The sequence below is a fragment of the Artemia franciscana genome, chromosome 1 (genome assembly GCF_032884065.1).
Source record: "Artemia franciscana chromosome 1, ASM3288406v1, whole genome shotgun sequence".
Lineage (NCBI taxonomy): Eukaryota > Metazoa > Arthropoda > Branchiopoda > Anostraca > Artemiidae > Artemia > Artemia franciscana.
In genome coordinates, this window is record NC_088863.1 from 35737002 (window position 1) to 35754112 (window position 17111).

Genomic DNA, 17111 nt, shown 5'->3' on the forward strand with positions numbered 1-17111 from the left:
CAGACAGACTAGACATACAATCGAGACAGACAGACAGACGGACGGACAGAAAGACAGACAAACATGCATGACATACCAAAAGACAGACAGACCTACAGACAAACAAACATAGAGACAGACCAGACAGACTGAGCCAGAAAGACAGACAGACAGACAAACAGACAGACAAGACAGACCGGACCAGACAGACAAAACAGACCAGACATACAGACAGAAAGACACATAAGACAGACAGGCGATACAGACAGACCAGGCAGATGGATAGACAAACAGACAGACACACAGAAAGACGGACAGAAAGACAGACAGACCAGACATACAGGACAGACAGAAAGACAGACATACATACAGAGAGACAGACAGAGATACAGACCAGAAAGATAGACAGACAAACTGACCAAACCAGACACACAAAACAGACCAGACAGACAGACTGACAGACAGACAGAATGTTCAGACAGACAGACATACATACAGACAGACAGACAGACCAGAGAGACAGACAGACAGACCAGCCAAACAAAACGGACTAGAAAAACGGATAGACCAGACAGACAGGACAGATATACAGACAGAGAGACAGACCAGACAAACAGACCAGACAGACCAGACAGACAGACTAGACCGACCGGACCAGACAGACAAAAAAGATAAGACAGACAGACAGACAGACAGAAAGACTGACATATAGACAGACAGACCAGACAGACAGACGAGACAGACAAATAGACAGACAGACAGACAGAACAGAAAAACAGACAGATAGACAGACAGAACAGAAAAACAGAGAAAAAGATCAGACAGACAAGAAAGACGGACAAGACAGACAGACCAGACAGATAGACCTGAAACACAAACAGACGAGATAGACCGGAACAGAGTGACAAAACGGACCAGACAGACAGACGGATAGAGAGACAGACAGACGAAAAGACCAGACAGACGATCAGAAAGACAGACAGAAACACAGACAGACAGAGAGACAGATTGACTGACAGATGGACAGATAGACAGACAAACCAAACAGACAGACAGATTGACATAAAGACACACAGAAAGACAGACGTAAAGACAGATGGACAGAAAGACAGACAGACACACACCAGACATACACACCAACAGACAGACTAGACAGACAAACCAGACAGACAGACTGGACAGACAGACCAAATAGACCAGACAAAGAGCCAGACAAACATAGACAGAACATAGACAGAGACAGAACAGAATGACACACTGACAGACAGACAGATTAGACAGACAGACCAGACAGACCAGAGAGAACACACCACACAGACTAGACAGAACAGACAGACCGACTCACTGGACAGAAAGACATATTGACATAGACCAAACGGACCAGACAAACAGACAGACAGACAAAAATACAGACTAGATCAAACATAAAAACAAGACAGACCGACAGAAAGACAGACGAACAGAAAGACAAAAAGACAGACAGGCCAGACAAAAATACACACAGAAAAACGGAGAGACCAGACATACAGGACAAACAGAAAGACAGACAGACATATAGACAGACAGACAGAGAGACAGACCAGACAGACAGCCAGATAGACAGGCCAGTCAGATCAGACAGTCAACATCAGACAGACAAAACAGACCATACGGACAGAATGACTGACAGACAAAAAAGAGAGAAAGACAGATCAGAGATACAGACTGACCGACTAGACAGGCAGACAGACTGACAGAAAGATCAGAGAGACAGACATACATACAGACAGACAGACAAACCAGACAGACAGACCAGACAAACAAACCGGACCAGAAAAACAGATAGACCATACAGATAGGACAGACAGACAGACAGATAGAGAGACAGACCAGACAAGCAGACAAGACAGACCAGAAAAACAGACTAGACAGACTGGACCAGACAGAAAAAACAGACCAGACAGACAGACAGACAGAAATACAGACAGACTGTTTTTTTGTCTGTCTGATCCGTCTTTCTTGTTTGTCTTTCTTGTCTGTCTTTCTGTCTGTTTGTCTGTCAGTCTGTCAGTCTGTCTGTCTAGTCTGTTTGTCTGTCTGGTCCAGTCTGTCTTGTCTGTTTGTCTGTCTGTCTGGTCTGAATGGTCTCTCTTTCTGTCTGTCTGTCTGGTCTGTTTTTCTGTCTGTCTGTCTGTCTTTCTGGCTGTCTGTCTTTCTGTCTGTCCTGTATATCTGGTCTGTCTATCTTTTTGTTTGTCTGTTTGTCTGGTTTGTCTGTCTGTCTATCGGTCTGTCTTTCTTTCTGTCTGTCTGTCTGTCCGTCAGTTTGTATGTCTTGTTTGTATGTCTGGTCAGTCTGTCTGTCTGTCTGGTCTCTTTGGTCTGTTTGGTCTGTCTGTCTGTTTGTCTGTCTCTCTGTCTGATTGGTCCGTCTGGTCTGTCTATCAATCTGTCTCTCGGTCCGGTCTGTCTGTCTGTCGGACAGACAGACAGACAGAGAGACATATTATGGGGAAAATGGGTAAAGAATAGAGGATCATTTACTAAGGCTTAATTATAACTTCTAACTACTTATGTCATATTGTAACCTTGGAAAAACCTAGACCTACTCTTAGAAATATTTTTGATAGAATTAAAATTCATAAATTTACTAGCTTAGATTATATTTGTAATAACCACCAGGTTTTTGCAAATACCTACCATTGCGACATCGTAACGTTGCTTCACTTGCTTCTGGAAGACAGTTGATTGGATGATCTATTTGTCCATCTGGTTTGTATGTCTAGTCTGTATGTCTGTATGTCTGATCCTTCTGTCTGTCTGTCTGTCTGATCTGTCTTTCCGTCTTTCTTTTCTGTACGTCTGTCTGTCTGTCTGTTTGTCAGGTGTTTCGGTTTGTCTGTGTGTCTGTCTGTCTGGTCCGTCTGATCTGTCTGTCAATCTGTCTGTCTGTTTTTCAGGTCTGTCTCTCTGTCTGTGTGTCTGTCTGTCTGGTCCCTCTGATCTGTCTGTCAATCTGTCTGTCTGTCTACCATTGCGACATCGCAACGTTGCGTCACTTGCATCTGGAAGACAGTTGATTGGAGGATCTATTTGTCCGTATGGTTTGTATGTCTGGTCTGTATGTCTGTATGTCTGATCTTTCTGTCTGTCTGTCTGGTCTGTCTGTCGGTCAGATCTGTCTTTCCGTCTTTATTTTCTGTCTACCTGTCTGTTTGTCTGTTAGTCTGTCTGTCTGGTCTGTTTTGTCTGTCTGGTCCAGTCTCTTTGGTCTTTTTGTCTGTCTGTCTGGTCTGTCTGTCTGTCTGTCTGTCTTGTCTGTCTTTCTGTCTGTAAGTCTCTCTGTCATTCTGTCTGTTTTGTCTGTCTGGTCTGGTCTGTATGGTCTGTCTATCTGGTCTGTCTCGTCTGTCTGTCTTGTGTGTCGTTCTGTCTGTCTGTCCTGTCTATCTGGCCTGTCTGTTTTTCTGACTGTCTGTTTGGTGTGTTTGTCTGGTCTGTCTTTCTGTGTGTCTTTCTGTCCGTCTGTTTGGTATGTTTGGCCTGTCTGTCTGTCTGTCTGTATTTCTGGTCTGTTTGGTCTGTCTGTCAGTCTGTCTGTTTGTCTGTCCATCTGTCAGTACGTCTGTCTTTCTGTCTGTCTGTCTGTGTGTCTGTGTGTCTGTCTATCTGTCTGTTTCTCTGTTCGTCTGTCTGTTTGTCCTGTCTGTTTGGCCTGTCTGTCCGATCTGTCTGTCTGGTTTTTCTGTCTGGTCTTTCTCTCTGGTCTGTCTGTCTGTCTGTTTCTCAGTCCGTCTGTCTGTCTGGTCTGTTTTGTCTGTCTGGTCTGGTCTTTCTGGTCTGTCTGTCTTTCTGTCGGTCCGATCTGTCTGTTTGTCTTTCGGGTCTGTCTGTCTGTCTGTTTTTATGTCCATCTGTCTAGTTTGTCTGTCTGGTCTGTCTGTCTGTCTGTATGTCTGTCTGTCTGGTCTGGTCTGTATAGTCTGTCTATCTGGTCTATCTCGTCAGTCTGTCTGGTCTGTCGTTTTCTCTGTCTGTATGTCTGTCTGTCTGTCTGTCTGTCCTGTCAATCTGGCCTGTCTGTTTTTCTGACTGTCTGTTTGTCTGGTCTGTCTGGCCTTCTGTCTGGTTTGTATGTCGTGTTTGATCTGTCTGTCTTTCCATCTGTCTGTACGTCTATCTTTATGTCTGTTGTATGTCTGTGTGTCTGTCTGTCTCTCTCTCTGTGTTCGTCTGTCTGTTTGTCTGGTCTGTTTGGTTTGTCTTTTCGGTCTGTCCGTCTGGTTTGTCTGTCAGGTCTGTCTGTCGGTCTGTCTGTCTTTCTGTCTGCCTGCCTGTCTGGCCTATCTGTTTTTCTGACTGTCTGTTTTGTCTGTTTGTCTGATCTGTCTTTCTGTGTGTATTTCTGTTTGTCTATCTGTCTGTCTGTCTGGTTTGTATGTAAGGTCTGTATGTCTGTCTGTCTGATCTTTCTGTCTGTCCGTCTGGTCTGTCTGTTCGTCTCTCTGATATGTCTTTCTGTCTTTCTGTCTGTTTGTCTGTCTTTCTGTCAGTCTGTCTGTCTAGTCTGTTTTGTTTGTCTGGTCCAGTCTGTCTTTCTGGTCTCTCTGGTCTGTTTGATCTGTCTGTCTGTCTGTCAGTCTGTCTGTCTAGTCTCTTATGTCTGTCTGGTCCTGTCTGTCTGGTCTGACTGGTCTGTCTGTCTGTCTGGTCTGTTTTTCTGTCTTTCTGTCTGTATATCTGTCTTTCTTTCCGTTTGTCCTGTATGTCCGATCTTTCTGTGTTTCTGTCTTTCTGTTTGTCCAGTCTGTCTGTCTGTCTATCTATCTCTCTTTCTTTCCGTCTGTCTGTCTGTATGTCGGTCTGTTTGTCAGTCTGTCTCGTTTGTGTGTCTTGTATGTCAGTCTGTCTTGTCTAGTACCTCTGGTTTGTTTTGCCTGTCTGTATGTCTGTCTGTCTGTTTTTTTGTCTGTCTGTCTGTCTGGTCAGTCTGGTCTGTCTGTCAATCCATCTGTCTGTCTAACATTGTGACATTGCAACGTTTCTTAACTTGCATCTGGAAGACAGTTGATTGGAAGATCTATTTGTCCGTCTGGTTTGTATGTCTGGTCTGTATGTCTGTATGTCTGTATGTCTGATATTTCTGTCTGTCTGTCTGGTCTGATTGTCTTATCTGTCTTTCTGTCTTTCTTTTCTGTCTGTCTGTCTGTTTGTCTGTCTGTCTGTCTGTCTGTGGGTCTGTCTTTCTGTCCATAAGTCTGTGTGTCTGTCTGTTTGTCGGTCTGTGGGTCTGTCTTTCTGTCCGTCAGTCTGTGTGTCTGTCTGTTTGTCTGTCTGTCTCGTTTTTATGTCTGCTCTTTCTGGTCAGTTCGGTCTGTCTGTTTGTCAGTCTGGTGGCTATTAAAAACCTGGTGGTTATTACACCATATAATTTAGGCTAGTAAATTTATGTATTTTAATTCTTTCAAAAATATTTCTAATAGTAGGTCTAGGTTTTTCCAAGGTTGCAATATGGCATAAGTAGTTAGGAGTTATAATTAAACCCCCCGTATTATATCCGTCCAATTTTCTGTTGGACAGACTCTCTGTCTGTCTGACAGACAGACAGACCAGACAGAGAGACAGATTGATAGACAGACCATACGAACCAAACAGACAAACAGACTGGTTTGTCTGTTTGTCTGTGTCTTATCTATCTCTATGTCTAGTATGTCTTTCTGTCGGTCTGTCTTGTCTGTCTGTCAGTTTGCCTCGTCAATCTGTCTGGTTTGTCTCTTTCCTGGTTGTCTGTGTGTCTGGTTTATCTTTTTGTCTGCTCTGTCTTTCTGTCTGGGTTGTCTGTTAGTTTATTCCATCTGTATGTCTGTCTGGTCTTCCTGGAGACCAGACAACACACAGAGACAGACTAAAAATACAAACTGGAAAGAAAAACCAGAAAAACAGACCAGACAGACAGAGAGATGAGATAGACCAGAGACAGACAGACTAGAAAGAACAGACAGACCAGACAGACAGTCAGACAGACGGGACGGGACAGACCAGCTAGACCTTACAAACAGACAGATCAGACATACAGACAGACCAGACAGAAAGACAGACTAGAAAAAGAGACAGACTAAACAGACTGGACAGACAGAAAAGACAGACAGACCAGACAGTCAGACACACAGACAGACAGAGAGAAAAGAGACACCAGAAAAACCAGATCAACAGACAGACAGACACACAGACCAGACAGACGCACAGACACAGAGAAAGACAACGATACATACCAGTAGAAAGTTCATTTGAAGGGATCTTGTATGAATCAAATTGAATATCATCAAAATCAGAGTATTCTTAAAATCAGTATCATTGATGTCCTGTTACTTTAACAGTTAGAGCAGGATTGTGAATTTCATCAATTAAATAAAGAAGCCGAATAGAAGGAAGAGCGATAGCTACTAAAATAACAGCAGGAATAATGGTCCAAACTGTCTCAATTGCCTGACCATCAAGTAGATAACAATGGAGAAATTTCTTAGACAATAACGCAGCTAAGAAAAAGCCGACAAGAGAAGTAATTAAAATTACTACTAGCAAAGCATGGTCATGGAAAAAAATAAGTTGTTCTATGAGAGGTGAGTTCCCATTTTGTAAGCTCATTTGGAATCATTGTGACACTTTTAAAGGGGTTACCCATCTTTGGAGCTTAAATCCAATGCATACCTGTTTCTGCCACTTTAAAATGTAGAGACCATAGTAATTTCTTCATAAGCGTGATCAGCAGGCGGATAGGGATGATTTCATTCCACACTTGATCTTAAATTAAGTGAAAAAACATTAATCCGTTTGGCAATCATGCCCTCTCAGATGCAAAAACTAAATATGAGAGTAGCAACTATAGATATAACTCTTCCTAGTGAAGAAATTACATTTCATGAAGCATACGAACCGGGGTAATAAGCGTAACGACGTGGTATCCCAGCGCGACCTAAATAATGTTGAGGGAAAAAAGATAAGTTCACTCCTAAGAACATAATAAAGAAATGTACCTTAAGAAGAAATTGATTCATTCTTAATCTAGTCATTAGAGGCAATCAATGTACAAATCCCGCTATAATAGCAAAGACAGCCCCCATTGATAAGATATATTGGAAATGGTCAACGACATAATAAGTATCATGGAGAACAATATCAATTCTGGAGTTTGACAACATAGCCCCTGTAAGTCCTCCTATAGTGAATAAAAACACGAATCCTAGGGCCCACAGTATTGAGGGAGTTATAGTAAGTCATGTCCCATGTAAAGTCCCGATTCATCTAAAATTCTTAATTCCCGTAGGAATTGCAATGATTATAGTTGCAGCAGTAAAATATGCTCGAGTAATGGCATAGAAATATGCCATTCCTACAGTATATATATAATGGGCCCAAACAACAAACGCTTCCTTCTTACCTTTTTCTTGACTAATAATATGGAATACTATTCCAAACCCAGGTAAAATTAAAATATACACTACAGGATGGCCAAAAATTAAAATAAATGCTGGTAAGGGATGGGGTCTCCACCACCCGCGGGATCCAAGAAAGAAATATTTAAGTTACGATCAGTTAATAATATAGTACTAGCCCCCACTAGGACTGGAAGTTAAAGGAGGAGAAGAAAGGACTGCCCAACGAAAAGAGGTATACGATCAATAGATATTGATTGAGGCCGTATATTATTGATAGTAGTGATAAAATTCACAGCTCCTAAGATGGAAAAAACTTTGGCCAAATGTAGTGAAAAAATAGCTAAATCTACGGAAGGTCCGGCATGAGCAATGGCGGAGGAAAGAGGGGGGTAAACTGTTCATCCAGTTCCTGCACCTCTTTCAACTATAGATCTGGCTAAGAGAAGAGTTAGGGAGGGTGGAAGTATTCAAAATCTTAAGTTATTCAATCTTGGAAAGGCTATATCCGGAGCCCCTAATATAAAAGGTACCAGTCAATTACCAAATCCCCCAATCAAGATTGGTAAAACCATGAAAAACTTATAATAAATGCATGAGCTGTCACAATAACACTATATACTTGTTCATCACTAATCAGGGAACCTTGTTGACCTAATTCTGCTCGAGTAAGCACTCTTAAAGAAGTCCCAACTATACCGGCTCAAGCCCCAAAAGTAAAATATAAAGTTCCAACATCCTTGTTATTTGTAAAATAAAATCAACGTTGCATAAGTAAAGTAGCCAATTATAGGTGCCAAATTGTAAATTTAGTTAAGGATTATTCCCTTTGCTACGTTAAATTTATGGCTTAGTAGTTTAAAAAAATGTAAGATTGCAAATCTTGAGTTGTTTCTAACCTGGGCCTAATCAAACATACAAAAAGACTTGACAGACAGAAAGACCAAACAGACATTCAGATAAGACAGACAGACAAAATAAATAGACACAAAAGACAGAAAGAAAGACCAGATAGACAGACAGACCAGAGAGACAGACAAACAGAGAGACAAGATAGAGAGACAGACTGGACAAACAGACGGACCAGACTGACAAAAAGACAGACAGACGGACAGACAAACGAACAGGCAGTTCCGACAGACAAACAAACCAAACAGACAGAAGGACAAGACCGACAGAAGAGACAGAAAGACAGACAGAATGGACAGATTAAACAGGTAGACAAGACAGACAGACCAACAGACAGGCAGACAGACAACCAACCCAGACAAGAAGACAGACCAAAAAGACCAGAGGGTCATACAGAAGAGACAGACTGACTGACAGACAGACAGAGAAAACTGACATACAGACGGACTAGACAGACAGACAACCCAGACAGAAAGACAGACCAGAAAGAAAGATAAATCAGACACAAAGACAACTAAGACTGACAGAAAGACAGAGCAGATATACAGATTGCCAAAACAGACAGACAGAGAGACCAGACAGATGGACCAGATAGACAGACCAGACATGCAAACAGACCAGACAGACAAACAGACCAGACAAACAAGGCAAACAGACAGACATAGCAGACAGAAAGACAGAGGAGACAGGCAGACAGACAGACAAACGGACAAGACAGACCAGACGGAAAAACTAACAAAAAACTGACAGATGACAAGACTGATAAAAGAGAAAGACAGACCAGACAGACAGACAGGCCAACCATACAGAGAGACAGACCAGATAAAATAGATGGACCAGACAGAAAGACGGGCCAGACAGACATAAGGACCACGCAGACAGACAGACAAGCCAGATGAACCAGCAGACGAAAATGAAAAACACGCCAGACAAAAAGACATACCGAAAGACATACCAGACAGACAGACAGACAGACAGACCTTAGACACTGACAGACGTGACAGATAGAATGACAGACAAACAGACAAACAGACTAGACAAACAGACTGAAAGACAGACAAACCGACCAGACAGAAAAACAGACAAGACAAACAAACAAAGACACACGGACAAACGAGACAGACAAACAGACCATAGAAAAAAAAGGCCAGATTTAGAGACCAGATAGACAGAAAGACATACCAGACAGACAGACAAGACACACAGACACACAAGACAGACATAACGACCAGACCGACAGACAGACCAGACACACAAACAGACATACAAAATAGACAGACAAAAAAGACAGAAAGACAGACTGGACGGACAGACTAACGGACAGAGATGACAGACAAACAAACTAAACAGAAAGTAGGACAAGACCGACAGAAGAAACGAATAAACAGAAGAGAAAGAAGGACAGACAGAGCAGACAGAGCAGACAGATTAGACAGGCAGACAAGACAGACAGGCAGACCAGACAGACAGATAGACTGACTGGACAGACAGGAAGAACGGACAGAGAGACACACAAGACAGAAAGACTAGAAAGACCAGAAAGATCAGACAGACCAGACAGACCAGACAAGCAGACGGAAAGACAAGACAGGCAGAAAGACGTGACAGACTGAAAGATCAGACAGACAAGAGAGAAATACAACCAAAACAGACAAACAGACAAGACAGACAAAAAGACCATAGGGTCCGAAAAGACAAACAAAACGGACAGACAAACCAAACCCACAGACAAAGAAGACAGACAGACAGACCAAACAGACTAGACAGACAGAAAGATCATACATACAAACAGACAATACAGACAGAGAGATCAGACAGACAGCCATAAAAAAATATATAGACATACTAGAAATACGGAACAACCTGACACACAGACGGACAAACAGGAAAGACAGACAGACCAGAGAGATTGGACAGACAGAAACACCAGACAGACAAGACGGACAGATACACCAGAGGGACAAAAGAGACGGACAGGCAGATCAGAGAGACAGATAGACAGACCAGACAAACAGAAAATCAAAACAGACAGACAGACTAGACAGACAAACAGACAAGAAATACAGACAGACCAGAGAGACAAACACACAGACAGACAGGAGACAGAGAAACAGACAGACAGAAGGAAGAGCAGAGAGACAGACAGGCCACATAAACAGAAAGATAAAAAAACAGACCAGAAAGACCAGTCAGACAAAGAGACAGACAGACACAAAAAACAGATAGACAGACTAGAAATACGGAAAAACTAGACACACAGACGGACAGACGAGACAGACAGACAGACAAGATAGATCGGACAGAAAGAAACACCTGACAGACAAGACAAACAGACAGACAAGACAGACGGGCAGACCAGACAGAAAGATAGATATACCAGACAAACAGAAAGACAAGACAGACAGACAAGACAGACAGAGAGACAAGACATACAGACAGACCAGACAGACAGACACACCAGAGCGACAGACAGGAAGAGCAGACATACAGACAAACAGACAAGACAGACAGAAATATGGACAAACAGACCAGACAGACCAGTCAGGCAGAGAGACAGACAGACAGATGGACCAGACAGAAAGACAGACTACATAGAAAGACAAGCTCGACAGACAAACAAACCAGACAGACGGAAAGACAAGACAGACAGACAGACTAGAGAGGCACAAGGACCAAACAGACATAGAGACTAGAGAGACATACATACCGACCTTAGAGACAGGCAGACAGGACAGACAGACAGACCAGACAGACATACAGACCGGACAGACAGACAAAACAAACAAACCCACAAGAGAGAAAGAAAGACCATATAGAGAGACCTCCAGACAAACAAGACAGACAGATAGAATTGACAAACAGATGGACCAGACTGACAAAAATATAGAAAGACAGACAGACAAACAGACAGAGCAGACAGACAAACAAACTAAACAGTCAGATGGACAAGACCGACAGAAGAAACAGACCAACAGAAGAGACAAACAGACCTACAGACAACCAAAAGAACAACCGAACCAGACAAAAAGAAAGACCAGAAAGATCAGAGGGAAACACAGAAGAGACAGACCGACTGACAGACAGACAGAGCAGACAGATATACAGACGGACCAGACTGACAGACAACCCAGACTGAAAGACAGACGAGACAGAAAGATAAACCAGACACATAGACAACCAAGACAGACAGACAGATGAGACAGATAGACAGATTGACAACACGGACAGACAGACAGACCAGACAGATGGACCAGGTACACTTACCAAACACGCAAACAGACCAAACAGACAAAAAGACCAGAAAAAACAAGGCAGACAGACAGACAGACAGACATAGCAGACAGACAGAGAGACCAGAAAGACAGACCGACAGAAAGAAACACCAGACAGACAGACAGACAGACACAGCAGATAGAAAGACGGACGATACAGATAGACAGACCAGACATAGCGACGAACAGACAAGACAGTCCAGACTGACAAACAGACAGAAGACCAAACTGATTGGAGAGAAAGACCGACCTGACATACAGACGGACTAGACGGAAAAACAGACCTTACAGACAGACAGACATGACAGACAGACGGACAACCCTAACAGAGAGAGAGACCAGATAGACCAGATGGACCAGACAGAAAGACAGGCTAGACAGAGGGACAGGCCAAACAGATATACAGACCATACGAACAGACAGACAAACCAGATACACCAACAGATGAAAATGAAAAATGTCCAGACACAAAGACTCGACAGACAATACAGAAAGACAAACAGACTGCTAGGCCAGATAGAAGAACAGACAAAAACTCAGACAGACAGACCAGAATGACAGACAAACAAACAGACCAAACTGAAAATGAGACAGACAGGCAAGACAGACAGACAAACCAAACAGATAAAAACCCAGACAGACAGACAGGCCGGACAAATAGACAGACAGACAAACAGACAAAATGACAAACAGACAAACGGACCAAACCAGACCTGACAGACCAGACAGATGGACCAGACACACAGAGAAACAAGGAAGACAGACAGAAAGACTTACCAGAGAGACAGACATACCAGACAGACAGACAGAGAGACAAGACAGACAGACAAAAAGACAAGACAGACGGACAGACCAGACAGACAGACAGACAGACAAACAAAATAGACAAATAGACCAAACAAACCAGACAGACAGACTGACAGAAAGACAAGACAAACAGCCAGACTAGACAGAAGGACAGACAGAAACTCAGACAGACAGACCACAAGACAGACAAACAAAGAGACCAGACTGACAGAGAGAAAGAAAGATTAAAAAGACAGACAAACTAGACAGAAAACAAACCAGACTGACAGACAGACAGACCAGACGGATAGACAGACAGACAAACAGACAGGCAAGACAGACAGGCAAAAAGACCAGAAAGACAGACAGACAGACTAGACAGACAGACAGACAAGACAGACAGAAGAACCAGGCAGACAACCAGACAGACAAGACAGACAGACACACCAGGGAATTAGACAGACTGACAGTCTCTCTGGGTGCCTGGTCTGTATTTCTCTCTGCCTGTTTGGTTTGTCTTTCTATCTTGTCCTTCTCTCTATCTGGTTTGTCTCATCTGTCTTTTAATCTTGTCTTTCTGGTCTGTCTGTCTGTCTAGTCTTTCTGTCTTTGTGTTTGTCCGTCTGGTCTGTTTCTCTGTCTAGACACACACAGATCAGTCAGACAATCATGCAATATAGACAGACATTTCAGACAAACAGACTGACAAGACAGACAGATAGAATAGACAGACAAACAGATGAGAGAGTCTAGATAAGATAAGATAGATAAGATAGACCAGACAGACAGACACATACAAACCAGACAGATAAGACAGACCAGACAGAAAGACAGAAAGAAAAGATAAAAAAGACAGACAGAGAGACTAGGTAGACACACGAGTCAGACATACAAACAAGACAGACCGAGAGACTAGAGAGACTGGCAGAAAGACAGCCCGAAAGACCTTACAGGTAGACAGACAGACAAATAGACAGCCAAGACGGATAGAGAGACTGACAGAAATGAGACTAGACTGAGAGAAAGACAGACGAGACAGAAAGACAAGACAGAGACACCAGACCAGACAGAAAACGAACCAGACAGACAGACAAAACAGACAAGAAAGACTAAACAGACAGAAGACCAGCCGGGCAGACAGACCAGAGTGACAGAGAGACCAGACAGATAGAGAAACAGACAGACCAGACAGACAGACAAACAAAACAGACAGGACAAACTAGACGGACAGACAGACGGGACGGACAGACAGACCAGATAGACAGAAAGAAAGACCACGAAGACCAGAACAAAAGACAGACGGACAAGATAGACAGACAGACTACATACAAACCAGTCAGAAAAAACAGACCAGCTAAAAGACAAACAGACCGACTGACAAACAAGACAGAAAAACCAGACAGACAGCCAAGAGAGACCGACAGACCGACTGACAGACCGAGAGACAACAGACGACAGACACCAGACAGACGAGACAAACTGACAGACTAGACGGACAGACAGACCAGAGATACAGACAAAGAGAACAGAGAGACAGACGAGACAGATAGACAGATAGACATACCAGATACACAGATAGAACAGACAGCCAGACAGCCAGAAAGACCAGACTAGAGAGACAAACCGGATATACAGAAAGGCAGACCAGACAGATAAGAGAGATGGACATACAAACCAGACAAACAGGCAAGATAGACAGATAAACAGACAGACAGTCAGACCAGACAGAAAAACGGACTAGACAGACAGATTCACCAAACCAACGGACAGACCCGACAGACAAATAGACCAAACAGACAAACAGATCAGACACCTCAGATAGACTGTTTGTTATGTCTTGTCTGTCTGTCTAGTCTGTCTTTTTATCTAGCCTCTTTTTCTGTGCGTCTCGTAAAACTCCAACGTAAGTGTTTTCCGATGGATTGTTCTCGTAAGAACACTCTGACGATATCTGCTCAAGTTGGCTTAATTTCACTATTGGTGGTTTTACCAACAATTTAAAGCTATAGAATAATCAGCAGTCGTTTTGCTATTTCTTTAGCAATCTCATCTTCGTACTCAGATCTCATCTTTTGTCCTTCAAGGTCTGGCTCTTCTTTTATCATTTCTAAAGGTTATCTATCACATTTTTTTTCAAACTACGGCTTAGACAAGACAAGATTTATTTCTACAAAACGGCTATCAAAAGCCCAAAAGGGCCAAATTCACACTTTAGTGTCAATAAAAAAAAAATAAGAATGTCAATCAGTAATAGATATCAAACCAGTTTAAACTCATAAATTTGCAATTAGTAAAAAATTCAAACGATAAAAAGTCGTAAATTAAAACAGGGAAAACAAATTTTAAACAAAATGACAATTTTGTTTACCTAGCAAGAATTGTAAGGTTTGCAATTGCAAAATAAGCGTTAAAACTACAAGTTAAAAGTGGAGCGAAAAGAGGGGAGGGTTACTAATTTAAAATTTCAACTATGTGAAGGATGAATGTTCTTCTATATCTCTCAATGGAAACTCTTATTGGGGCAAGAAGGGGTATTGTTGTTGAAGTAGAACGCTGGTCATTGGCGGATGCATGGGAGGTAGCAACATTAAGAAAACATTATATTTCTATTTCTTTGTTCTCTTTTCCTGCTAGTCTATCAAACGAACTATTATTTAATGTTTAATAAGCAATTAGTTGCAAAGAATATATGATACCAAGATATAGTACTATTTTCTTTTTGACAATACAAAGTTTAACTAACTCGCTGTAGTATCCAGAAGTGCAAATGCTACAAATTATGCAGAAGAGATTAATTAAAATGAAATTTTTATACATTTTTTTTGATTAAATGGCTTTCTAATAGTTTTGATCAAATCACATTAAGAAAAAAGGAGCAGGGGAGGAGGCCTAGTTGCCCTCCAATGTTTTGGTCACTTAAAAAGGCCACTAGAACTTTTAATTTTTTACGAACATTTTTGTTAGTAAAAGATATACGTAACTTACGAGTTGGCTTACGTAACGATCTTTCGTATTCTGTTCGTTTTAAATTTTAATGCTGCTCCTTACCTTCATTTGAAAAAACTTGTTCATATTTTATTTTATTGTTTTTTTTTTAAATAATGCTAGAAAATCTTGCGCTCCCTTCATGGAAATTTTCTTCTCCTATGACAAATTCCTCCATTGAAAGTTCCGCAAAATAACCCTCTATTCTTAACTCCTCCCCCAACCAAAAAATCCCCCTGAAAACATCTGTACACTTCCCAATAACCATTACTATATATAAGCACTGGTAAAAGCTTGTAGCTTGTAACCCCATCCACGGGGATTCTGGGGGAGTAAGTCATCCCCAAAGACATAGTCTTAAGGGTTTCCGACTATGCTGAATGAAATGGCTATGTCGGAATTTTGATCCGATGACTTTGGGAAAATATTTAGCTTGGGAGGTGGCCTAGGCACCCTCTACTTTTTTCGGGTCACTTAAAAAGGGCACTATAACTTCATTTCCATTGGGACAAGCCTGCTCGCAACATTCTAGGATAACTGGTTCGATATGATCACTCCTGGAGAAAATATTCCACATTTTTCTAGATAGGAGATTATAACTTCTAAGGTAGGGTTCTCTGATACGCTGAATCGAATGACGTAATTTTGGTTTTACTACTATTAGGGAGTGATTCCCCATATTTTCATAAATAAGACAATTTTTCTCAGGCTCGTAACTTTGGATGGGTAAAACTAATATATTTAAAATCCGCATTAAATGCAATTCTGTTGATTTAGCTATTGCTATCAAAATTCCATTTTTAGAGTTTTGGTTACTATTGAGCGGGTCATTCCTTACAACAGTTGGTTACCACGAACTGTTTGATAAAATGAAGACAAGACAGACAGACCAGATAGACAGACTAGACACGGAAACAGACCAAACAGACCAATAGACCGGACAAACTAGGAACACAGACAGACAGACAGACAAAGAAAACAGACAGAGATACCTAACAGACAGACAAACCAGACAGACAGACAGACAGACACACCTAGTAGAGAAAATGAAGGACGAGACAGACATATAGACCAGACAGACGGACAGACAGACAAACAGACAGAATACCAGACTGACAAGAGATAAAGAACAACCACATATACAGACGGACCTGACGGACAAACAGACGTGACAGACAGAAAGATAGACCAGCCATTCAGAGAAACAGACCGGTTAGTCTAGATAGACCGGACAGAAAGACAGGCCAGACAGATATACAGACCAGACTGACATATAGACCATAGAGACAGACAGACAAACCAGATGAATCGACAAACCAAAGAGACAAACAGACCGGACAGAAAAACAGACAAGAAAGACGGACAGACCAACATATAGACGGACAAACAGACCAGACAGACAGCAAAACCAGATGGAAAGACAGACAATAACTCAGACAGACAGACCAAAAAGGCAGACAGACCAGACTGAAATACAGACAGACAGACAAGACAAACAGACAAACCATACAGACAAAAAACCAGACAGACAGAGAGACAGGATAGATAGATAGACAAACAAACAGACAGACAGCCAAACAGACCATTCAGACCAAACAGACCAGACAGATAGACCAAACACACTGAGAGACAAGACAGACAGACACACTAAACACACAGACATACCAGACAGACAGAAAGACAGACAAGAGAAACAGACAGACAAGACAGATAGATCAACAAGAAAAACAGAAAGACAAGACAGACTGACAAGACACACAGAGAGACA

At 42.0% G+C, this 17111-nt stretch overlaps 1 pseudogene; it reads right to left on the reverse strand.

Annotated features, from left to right (window-relative positions):
• Positions 1-7474: 7474 nt before the first annotated feature.
• The window catches only part of LOC136029348 (cytochrome c oxidase subunit 1-like), a 57515-nt pseudogene continuing 47878 nt past the window's right edge, over positions 7475-17111 (reverse strand).